The sequence below is a fragment of the Siphateles boraxobius genome, unplaced genomic scaffold, assembly GCF_051911475.1.
Source record: "Siphateles boraxobius isolate OS27281-9 unplaced genomic scaffold, OSU_SipBor_1 26, whole genome shotgun sequence".
Taxonomy (NCBI): Eukaryota; Metazoa; Chordata; class Actinopteri; order Cypriniformes; family Leuciscidae; genus Siphateles; species Siphateles boraxobius.
In genome coordinates, this window is record NW_027508876.1 from 23,142,085 (window position 1) to 23,151,943 (window position 9,859).

Here is a 9,859-nt window from a genome sequence, read left to right on the forward strand (position 1 = left end):
GGCCCGTCCAATCAAGTTGCACCTTGTTCTGATTATTTGCATAAACCCTTCATCATGTGGAACACAAAAGTAATTAAAATGTCAATGGTGCTAATTTCCCATATAATGAAAATGCATTACTGACTGCATTACTGAATACCAACCCTTACTGGCTTAATTAATTACCATTTGATTAAAATGTTTTGCAATTTAGTAAAGACTAAATGTTTTTAAATCATTCATTTATTTACCTACAAAAAGTTAATGTGAAGGAATTTTCCGTATAAAGTTTCACATGTGTTTTACCTGTATTTTGAATTATGCATTGCATTGTGTTGTGTTTAGGATTATGTCCGTAAATAGGCTTTATGCCGAACATCATAAACTAACAGGTCTCAGAGGTCACAGGTCTTTCTCTTTGACAGAGAAAGTGTTAATGCAGTACGAACTGACGGCGATGGACATATAAGGTAATCAGCTAACATAAGCAGTTCTTTTTATTTTTGCAGTTTTATTCAATTTAAATATCTAAATGTTAGTGAGAATAATAATAAAAAAAAAACTTTAAAATATCAATCTGCATATGTGATGGACATCGGTTATGCTTATATTTGTTCATTCCTTGTATCTTGAGTAAAACTGCTATATTTAACAAAGCACATACTAAATTCCTGAACTGGAAGTGATGCAACCTGTTTTACAGAATACAGATGACCCCTTTTAGATTTTTAGCTCCAACCCCAATCAAATAGACCTGGACCAGATGATCAAGCTGTTCAGGGTTACTTGATAATTACAGGCATATTTGAACAGGGTTGGAACTGAATTCTGCAGGACCGTAGCTCTCCAGGAGCAGGGTTGGAGATCCCTGCCGTAGAAGATCTATACAGGTGAAGCTGGGGAAGGTGGAGGGTTTCTGAAAGCGCGCTGCAATTGTTACAGCAAATGCTGACCAACTATTTGATGGTTGAGCAACTGGTACATCAGGAACCAATCAGCTGTCCTATAGAGAATATCATGATTGCATACAGATTGAGTTAAGCAGGGCCGGACTGGGACCAAAATTCGGCCCTGGCATTTGTGGTTTTCACCGGCCCAACTAATTGATGACGTTAAAAAAACGTCCCCAGAATCTGAACATTTTTCCCACTGAGACACCATACAAGGCAGCAATGACTTTCACACTGTAGGCATACACGTCATGATATAAGGCTGAGGCGCATAGACTTTAGTCCATACACATTCACAGCACACACGAGCATGGCACAGCGACCAAAAACACACGCACACACGAGCATGGCACAGCGGCCAAAAACACACGCACACACGAGCATGGCACGGCGGCCCGACACACACAACACAACTGCTTAATAAAGAAAAAGCACCATGACCAAACCACAATAGAATATATATGATAAAAAGAAGCATGACCTACCTAACTAAATCAGCAGCCGTTGCATCAGCGCGCTCTTCTCCGCTACCCTTTCAATGATGCAATCCGTGTCCAAAGAAACCAGAGTCTCCTTTTCGATTGCCATCAACATAAAGGCTTCAAGATGCTCCTGTGACGCTGTGCTCCTTAATCGATTCTTGATGAATTTTAACGTGGAAAAGCTTCGCTCACATGCAACTTGTGTCACAGACAGAGTTAACAGAAACTTGTATCCAAGTCCGATTAGATGGTAGGAGTCAGTGAGCAGGTTATACCTTTGTAGGACATAATAACAACAGATGGGACATTTTCTGCAAGATTGGCAGTTTTTGTTCACAACATCCCATTCTTCATCTGGAGTCTGCTCATCATCTCCATCCTCAGTACTCATCTTGGTCAGATACTCTTCGCGCACAGACACCTTCAGCTTGTCCCAGTGCGTAGCCAGGCTAAGTAGTTCCCCCTGTAAGGCCTCAGGAGTTGCTCTGCTATCGTGCCTGATCAGTTTGGCGCTCAGGGCACTGAGTGCGCCAGCAGGTACACCGTTACATTTCAAGTCATTGAAATTCTGGGGATCAAGCAGGGCGAAATCTGTGTACAGTTCTCTGTTTTTAGCAAAACGTCGGGAAATACTTTCAATGATGGTATCTAGAATGACATTGTGCACTTGTACCTCATACTTGCTGTCAGCATCTGATATGGTTGTGTCATCACATAACTCGCCTGGCATCTTTTTTGTCTTCTTTGGTCTCCGGTTTGGCAGCGCGTGTTCCACCTCTGCATCTGTCTCACACACATTTAATTTTCCATTGGCCCATTGCACAAATGCGTCTGTTGCTGTCTTTACCCCCTTAAAATCCCTTGCATATTTTTTCATATTGTCTTGTGTGCTCGTGACAAAGCGATGGGCGGTGAGCAAATCCATTCCAGTCGTTTGCAAATACTTGGAAAGTGGAGTTGTTTGTTGGAAGATGCGTAAAAACGTCTGGGCAGTGAGGATGGTTTGGTATTTCAGCAGAGCTTCTGCATAACCATCGGCCTTCGCACGCACAGTCGGCTTCATGTTATCTTTCTCGCTCAGGGCCTTGAGTGTAACAACAAGATCAATGTAAAGACATCCTTCTGGATCCCCAAATTTCCCAAACACTTTTGTAAGCGCAGCGTCTTTGGCCCACCATCGGGTTTCGCCAATTGGTGACAGCCGCCTGTGCCGCACATCTTTGCTCACATCCTCCCATGCATTCATCCTTTGATATGAATCTCGCAGGAAAACAGCGATGTCGTTTAACAAAGAAAAAAGTGATGCGCTCGATAGAATGCAACCAGTAGTGTCCATTATTACTAAATTCAGTACATGGCCATAACACCATATGTGTACCTGCGCAGGTGAATGAACTGACAATAGCGCTGAAAATCCTCGGTATTCCCCTTGCATGTTAGCAGCTCCGTCCGTGGAATTACCCACACACTCAGCTATATTAAGTTCCATTTTCTCCAGGACACATTTAAGCAAATCAACAAAACCCTGACCTGTAGACGACTCGCAGTTGACAAGTGCAAGCATTCTCTCCTGTATCTTAACATCCGTCACATAGCGAATTATCACTGAACACTGGTCTTTGGCTGTTATGTCTTGTGTTGTATCGATTTGAATCGAATACATGCCGGCCTCTTTAACCTCAGCAGCAACGTTTTCTTTAATGAGACGTCCAATAGCTTCTATAACGGTGTTTACGGTTGTCTTGGATAGGAGAGTGACCAATGATCCCCTACCTGTTGCTCCGGAGTTGTGCAGCCTCTTACTATTTTCAATACACGAACTGACATGCGTTTGCAGGCATATATCAAATTTGCTCAACAAGAGAACAAGTTCTAAAAACGTGCCATGGTCGGCAGCATTATTTTCCAAGGTGTATGCAGCCTCCGATTTGTCTCCTCGGTAACTGAGCCCGCGTTTTCCTATGACTTTCACTATTTCAATGATACGTTCCATAACCTGTCGTCTTTGACGCACCTGCTCTCTCGCGATTGACATTTGGTTTGCATTGAACATCACACTTATATTTCCTTTGCTGATTCTTAAAAAATAGGCATCTGCACATTCTCTATGAGGGCCACTTCTCTCATGTTCCATTACTCGTTGATGCACATGCCTCCAATCACGCATTCCCACAGTAAATGGGTTGACTTGTTTAGCAAAAGCCAAGCACACAGAACAGTACAGTGAGTGTGATTTCCCACAATATGTCAACCAAGATCGCTTTGTTCCATTGCTGCAATGAAAGAGATTCTTCATGGTATTGTGGGTAGTTTGAACAGGATGGAACTTAAAAAACAAGTCCAACATCTCTGATTTTGGGCGTGCAAAGTAGTTTACATTAGCCATGGGCTCAGCCTCACTCCCTGTCCCTTCATGATCAGCATGACTAGCGCAAGTCGCCATGTTACGTGTGCTAACAATAACATCGTCACCTACTTCTGTAAAGTTAGCTCCTGTAGTTCCTCCATCCAACTCTTCAGCAACATCGTCAGCCACCACCTCATGGCTACTGCTGTTCCTTGTCGGGGAGATAGCAGTGCACTGCTGCTCATGCTGGAAGCCCCCAACAGTGGGTGAAACATTGCTAGAACTGCTGTTAGCGCTTGATACAAGTGACTGGCTAACGTCAGCTTTCTGTGCCTGGTCGACACTGACAGCGTTAGCACTATTTTGAGCTGACTGTGGTGGGAAAAACATTTTTATCTTGGGACATTTTTCAGCGTGGGCCTCAAGACATTTGCGTTTTTTGTCCCTTATTTTTTCTGCACCCCCCTTTACTTTCACAAAGTTCGTCTTTTTATCCATTTTGTAGATTGGCTACTGACATGCTAGAAAGATTTGTTTTACTATTTTCCCGCTTTTGGTTGCGTACTCTTGACGTGGAGCATATTACTTTGGGCAGAGGGGAGGGCCTCTGCCTATCACGTCCTCATGCACGTCCTGCCATATCACTTGCCAGTAGCTAGGGGGAGAAACCCCCCTATAAATATGGGCTGGCCCATCTCGTTTTTTCCGGGTTTCTCACGTATTTTAGCTCTTTTCCCGCTGTCTTCCCGTTTTAGTATTTTCCCGTAAAATATCCTGTATTTTTAGGCTCTGATTGTGTTAACTCAGAACACGCAACTATCTTTGTCCGTGAAGTGGCGGCTTGCACTTGGGTTGCTATACCTCCAGTAAAGCAGGTGGCAGTATACAGACAGTAGCTTAGGCTACTATCGAAGAAGAAGAAGAAGAAGGCAGTCGCAGCGGCGCGGGCGCGAGCGCGAGGAACATAGCGAGGAAGAGGGAAAAAGCATAGGAAAAAGTAGCGGGAAGTGAATTTGAAATGATCAAGGAGGGTAGAGTAGATGAGTGTGTTGTGCGATGATGGATCAGGAGGACGCCGACGGCCAAAATCACCGAATCAACCACCAATTCTTTGAGTTCTTTCTCACTCTGTCTCCCAACATTAAGCTAAAACACGTTGAAGCAAATGGAAATGTGTAAGTAATGTTTACTTTGTTCATTCATAAAGCACTTTAAACATATTCATTGGTCTGTAATTCTGTAATATATATTGTGTAGTTATGAAAAAAATCCCTTATTTTGGGGATGGATTTTGGGAAATCTCCCTTATTTTAAATGTTCAATATTGACAGCTATGCTATGGGTAGGGGCAGCAACGTGGTCAGCTCGGCCCAAAACAATAGAAAATCACACCGGCCCTTCTGGCATGTGCCAGAATTGCCAGATGGCCAATCCGGGCCTGGAGTTAAGGAACTATCAGCCTGCGCCATCTAGAGTTTAAATGACAGAACTTTGTATTTAACGGATAATGTCCTTTTGGAAAATTACCAGCACCTTTCCCTTTTTTTCTACTGATTTTTTTTATGCTGCCTTATCTCTCACACAATGTGAGCAAGGACAAACAATGTGTTGCCATTTCCTATTAAAAACAAAAATAGATAAATCGGCAACCATTGTTATGCACTTACAATATTAAAGATTTAGTTCCATTACTTTAGCTTCAGATGTTAATATGCATCCCTTTGGACGCAGTGCGTTTGCTTTGATCTTGGACATATCATGCATACTTTCCGCCGTTCTGCACTTAGAAATCTGAAGCTGGTGTAAATTTTGCCATCATCATCAGGTTCATATCCCCAAGAAGTTAAAAGAACACCCTCAATTGCCTGCAATTATGAGAACTCTGAGCATGTACGAGCTCTACCAGCTAAAACTGATATCATTTAAAATTCTCCTTCTTCCACATATGTGGAATATTTCATCCGCTGAGAGAGTAGTTTTTGCACAAAGAACTCTAGACTCAAGTTAATTTAACCTTCCTCTTCCCCCGGGTGCGTCCCTCTGAGGCTCGGCTCTCTTTCTCTCCGACGTCTCGTAGTTTGATTTGATTTGATTTATTAGACAAATTAGTAGGGAAAAATGCACTCATTTGTCAAGGATAACACAATAAAGTTAAAAAAAAACTTATTACCATTGTGGTCCTTGATGTAAAGCACAACTTCACTCCTAAAACAGATTACCATGGCACTGCATACTGGTATATTTACAACACAATAAAAATACACATTACCAAACTATACATCATACATCAAAATTAGACATCCACCAAACATTATTACAAATAAGTCACTAATACAACTTATTCAATACCCAACTTCTGACTTTCGTGCTAAAACCAATTTGACAAACTCTTTATATCTAGAGGCAGCTTATTCCATTCCTGGGCCCCTGAGTATTCAAAAGACCTTCGACCATACATTGTTCTAAAGCGACATAATGTAATGTCCATTAAACTCTGCCTAGTATTATAACAGTGTGTCTCACTTACCCTAGAGATACACATATTAAGATACGAAGGAGCTCTTTTATTAATTATCTTGTGTACCATCTTTAATTTAAAGTGCACAACTCTACTTTCTATAGGTAACCACTGAAGATGTCTAAAATGGGAGGCATCAACATGTGTAAAACTATTAAAACCTAAAACAAACCGTATCAATTTATTTTGAGATTTCTGTAACTTAACCAGCCAAAAACGAGACAAATCGGACATCCAAGAAATACATGCATAATCTAGATGACATAACACTAAACATGATGCAAGTATTTTTAAATTTTGCTTATCCAAAAAACCAACACATCTAGCAAGAAATTTTGTCCTAGCATTAACTTTCCCTAAAATTTTCATAGCCATGCCTGTACCCCTTAAATCATTGTCCAAAACACATCCAAGATAATTAACAGTAGTTCTATTTGATATTTTATAATACCCTACCCTAATAATCAAGTTAGGAGCTTTATTCAGTTTACTTCTCGTCCCAAATAATACGGACTGTGTTTCCTAGGTGCAAAAAAAGTTTGTTATCAGAGAGCCAATCTCTTACCCTGCAAAGCTCCTCACCTAATCTTACTTGAATTTTAGAAACATCCTTATCAGAAACCAGTAGAGCAGAGTCATCAGCATATAAAAACATATTACAATCACAGCTTGCATGTCATTTATGTATAAAAGAAATAAAAGGGGACCTAGGACACTTCCCTGAGGAACTCCATTATCAATATTTGTCTCCTTAGAGAGTACCCCATCAATAACTAACCTTTGAGTTCTCCAAATTAAATAAGAGTTCAACCAGGCTATGACCATACTAGAAAAACCCATGAACCTTAGTTTATCCTGCAATATTGAATGGTTCACGGAGTCGAAAGCTTTGTGAAGAGCCATTGGTACCATTCCACACATTGTACCTTCATCAATCTGTTTTCTTATAAAATCTGTTAAATAAAGTGAAGAAGTATCAGTCGAATAAGATCTTCTAAAACCTGATTGAAATTAATAAATTAGTCCATTCTTACATACATATTGATACATCTGTTTATGCACTATCTTTTCTAAAATTTTTGATGCCACACTAAGAATGGAAATTGGCAGATAATTTCCAGGATCATATCTATTACCTTTCTTGTACAGTGGAATGATTTTGGCTATTTTCATGTCCGATGGAACTATACCCTTTTCTAAAGAAAGATTCACAATAAATGTAATAACTGGAGCTATAGTATCACTAGCATCTCTTAGGAATCTCACTGAAATACCATCGAGCCCAGTTGACTTGGACACCTGAAGTTCTTCTAACATCTTATCGATTTCATCTACTGTAACTTTATTAAAAACAAAAGAGTTAGGTACTATTCCCTTTTTTAAATAAAAACTCTTAACAAAATCTATTCCATATAATCCCTTAGACAAAAGAAGCTTATCCACTAAGCTCTTTGCAATTGAAGAAAAAAAAATTACATTTATTAGTAACTTTACTTTTATCAAATTCAATCTTACCATCTATATCTAATCCTAATTTTGATTCTATGACCTTCGATTTACCAACTGATTGGAACCTATTCAGCACTTTCCACAGAGATTTAGGATCTTCCTTATTAATCTGAATTTGTTCTTTTATAAAATTACTTTTTGCCACCTTTATAGTCTTCTGACCAAAATTTCGAAGTGCTTTAAAATTTTCGTCGTCCTCTTGATTCTTTGTTCTTCTAAAAATAGAAAGAGCTTTATTCCTACTTTTTAATAATTCCCTTATTTCTTGATTCATCCATGGACTGGATCTTTGCTTAACTCTTACTTGTCTAAGGGGGGCAATACTATCCATCACTTAAAATCACACAAAATAAGACTTTAAACTGTGTCCAAGCATCTTCAACTGTTAAGGTATTATAAACGTCGCTCTATTTAACTCTTTTAAGTTTTTCTTTAAGTACTTCAATGCTATAATTTTTTAATGATCTACTCCGTGTTATTTTGTAATTACTAAATTTTAATCTACAACGTTTCCTTGTGCAGAAGATAATATAGTGATCACAGATGCCATATTCTATTACTCCTTTTTGAGAAATATATTTCTCATCAGACATCAGAATGAGATCTATTGTACTTTCTCCACCATCCCATACTCTCGTAGAATTGTTTATAATTTGAGTAAAATTAAATAATTTACATAATGACTGCAAAGAGCTATAATTAACCCCTATCTTTTTGTGTACATCAGTATTGAAGTCCCCGATAATTATACATTCTTTTGCCAAAGCATTATGTTGATTTAAAACAAGCTCAAGACCTTCATAAAAATCCACCCGCAAGTTTTGTGCGGGTGGAGGCTTGAGATGTGACTGTAGGGCTTTAGATGCTGTAGGAGGTTAATCTAATATCACATGAGTGAAATCTCAGAGGAAATGGCGTTATGTTTACACCCCGCAGTGCACAACACAAGCAAAATAAGTCCCAGATTACAGCTCATGGTGCTCATCATCTTTGTCGGTAGAGTAATCGTAACATTCATCATCGGCAACATCATCATTGTCATCAAGGTTTACTCCATCAATCAAATCCGCCTGGCCAACAGTGGAGGTTAGCGTTTGAACCACAGATCAATGGCGGCCTCTTGTGGCTGACGGATCCATACAGCTTTACTTTCTTTCTCTTTCTTGGTGTGTGTTCTTTTTCATAAGCAGCTTCTGCAATGTAACATGAACCCTTGAGAATCATACGGTGGAGCTACTGTTTTAGAGTGTATGCACGTGTGCCCTTGCATTTGAGGTTCAAGACCTGACAGATGGTTCAGTACATCTAGGTTACAAAAGACACTTTTAGTAGAAGGAGATGGACATCATGTTGAAGAAAACTGAAGGGGAGAAATTGTAGGCCCTAACACTGAGGGGGCGTTTTCACAACACTGTTTTCAACTAAAAACTGAAAGCTTTTTATGCGTTTCAGCCGTTCATTTACACGACAACGTCGGTTTGGGGGTCTGAAAATGCAAACATTTGAAAACGGGTTTCAAATTGCAAGTTTTTGAATACAATACTGTTGTCGTCTCCATGTAATCTACAAAAATTTAATTAGTAAAAACGGTGATGTTATGCGCATACAATAACGTGTTCAGTCGGCGTGTAGTGTTTCTTTACAAAGTGACATCGGCAGATTAATGCACTGTTCTGAGTCGTTCAAACGGGGGAACATTTGACAGAGTTGTCGCCTGTACAAAAATAGCGCAAACCAAAAACGTTTTCATTTTAAGTAGCTACATCGTTGTCATGTAAACGTACCCTAAGTCGTCAAATTTATTTCACAATGCACATTGTTTCAAAGCGGCTTTACAGCAAATCATGATTTCATGTTTATAATATCTTAAAATCTCAATGCCTTCTAGTATGTAGCCGATTAGAGCTAATGCAGTTTACATTTTGGAACGCTACATGCAATCAACCCACTAATCCATTATTTTACCACTAAAATATGTCTGCCTTTCAGTTAAGAGTCAATCACCTTTTTGATAGTTTCTAGAATCTGGATGTGCATTCAGTCTAAAAAAATATTTTAGTACGATTTATATGAT